The sequence below is a fragment of the Antrostomus carolinensis genome, unplaced genomic scaffold (genome assembly GCF_000700745.2).
Source record: "Antrostomus carolinensis isolate BGI_N321 unplaced genomic scaffold, ASM70074v2 scaffold29809, whole genome shotgun sequence".
NCBI lineage: Eukaryota > Metazoa > Chordata > Aves > Caprimulgiformes > Caprimulgidae > Antrostomus > Antrostomus carolinensis.
In genome coordinates this window covers 692-2,757 of record NW_010336915.1, presented here as the reverse complement: position 1 = coordinate 2,757, position 2,066 = coordinate 692, and the positions used below count along the sequence as shown (strand labels likewise).

The 2,066-nt window shown below is 42.8% G+C and overlaps 1 non-coding gene across 1 annotated transcript; it reads right to left on the bottom strand.

Moving 5' to 3' along the window:
• Positions 1-1,587: 1,587 nt before the first annotated feature.
• Positions 1,588-1,719, bottom strand: LOC114818892 (small nucleolar RNA SNORA69). Its single transcript, XR_003766305.1, has one exon. It is a non-coding gene; the product is annotated as a small nucleolar RNA SNORA69 (small nucleolar RNA).
• Positions 1,720-2,066: the final 347 nt, after the last annotated feature.

The window sequence follows — 2,066 nt, the reverse complement described above, 5'->3', positions numbered from 1 at the left end:
TCCATCCAACTGAGCACCTTACTACGTGGTCTACTCTGGATGTTCAAAAGGGCCACGTGGGAGATAACGGTGGAGCAGCGAATTGGCAGCTGTGACAGAAGCTAGCGACAGAACACAGGCATCCAACGTGTAAGAATAATGTGAGAGGGTGGTAACTGCAGACTGACTCGGTTTAGCAAAAGGTTGTTAGTTTGGATCCCCCTCACCCACCACAGCACACCTCAGATGGGAAGCCACCTTACCCCAAAGGACCATTTACCATGTGCTTTGCTTTCCAGCCCCACCAAACGCACCCAGCAGCTAATCAAACACATCTATAGCAAATTCTGACAGTGCTGCTTACTGTTCTCAGTAACATTTCACAAATCTACCAGAAATGTAAGCCAGAGTCTCCCCTTGGGTTAGGTAATGAGGCTGACACTCCAGAGTTACTGCGGCCATGGTGGTCTACAGATCATAAAAGCCAACTATGCCTTTTTCAAACCTGCCTCTAAAAGACTTTTCTTTTTAAACTATTTCAGTTTGCCTAATAAAAGATTTTCTTCAAATTAACTCCTCTAAAAGCAGTTCTGATATTTACTCCTTTAAAAAACTGGTACACTTTGCACTCAAAGGTCTACAGTAAGCGAAAAGGAAGACACAGCCTACTCTGTCTGAAGAGAGCTGACAAGGTTTCTCACACCAAGTGAGATTACATTCACAGCAGTGTTAGTGTTTATTCTCTGTTACTATCCCACCATAAACATAAATATGAAATAATTTCAACCAAGTCATTCAGGTCCATATTTATTAGTAAGCCTGTACACTGTCAATACTCATGATGATGCCTGAAAGAAAGAACACTAATAGAACACAGTCTTCATGTTTCAGATGCAAATTACTTCAAGATGTTCCCAATTAACATCAATATCCCAGACTAGCTTATAGAAAAAATAAAAACCAAACATTGGGGTTCACAGTCCAACTCTACAGGAGGAATCACTTGGGGTCGCCGAACAGGGTGCATCACTCTGACGCAGAAAGACAAGTGTTTAATTAGAGTTCCCAGGAGACAGTCTCTCTTACAAGCCCAGTTTGGTCCTTCTCCAGTGTCTCCTTTTGGAGTTGTACCTAAAACAAAAGCAGTGGAAATTAGCAAAGTGCACACACACACACACACATTTTGAGGATCCAGGCAGACTGAAACCGCCTGGAATTAGCTCAACAGTAAACGGCTGACAGCTTTTTACACACTACAGTGGCAAACTGCCAGCAACACTCAGCTGTGTACTCATCGTTTAAAGCTGCCATCTCTCTTTGCTTTCTTCATTCACTAACCAACCACCACGCTGCTGCACCAGAACCTAAACCTCCAAGAGCTAAAGATCCCTGAAGAAATGCATCAGCACGGGCCTGTGAATATCCTACTGCCTCTTTTGGAGACAAGACTTGTGATCTTGTATTGACTGTCCAACAATAATGAAAAATACCTCTGGATTTTGGTTAATAAACTAACACAAAAGTTATCATTTATGTTCAAATTATGAAAGCAGAGCAGCATATGGAAGAGACCCTCTTCCAGGAAAGTATATTCATTTGTGAGGAGGGACTTGTACATGTTAAGAACAAATGGTTTCACCACTATATGGGTGAAACCGAAGATGGTGTTAACAGAATTACTCTCAGCAGGGAAATGGCAGTACTCCCACAGAATGAAGCACTGTAATTGCAGCCTGCTTTAGCACACAGCTTGGATAAAACCATCACTGAGGCACTGAAATGCCACAAGACAAATTCATTATTTTGCCCCATGATAAAGCGTTCCAAACCACTGGAACTTAGCTAAAATAGAACCCCGTTGTCAGTCGGTATCTGGAAGACAAGGATACAGTTTGAGGCACACAACAATGATTCTTCCTAGAAAGAAGCAAGTTAGGAGAAGCCACAGGAACAGAACCTGGCAATTCTGTGCCATTTTACTGCCTGAGCCAGCCACTGCGATGGTCACTCTCCTCACTGCTTAGGGACAAAAAACGATCTGGAGTAAAAAATCCTGTTCCCAAAAGAAGTCTGAACAGGGGAGCATC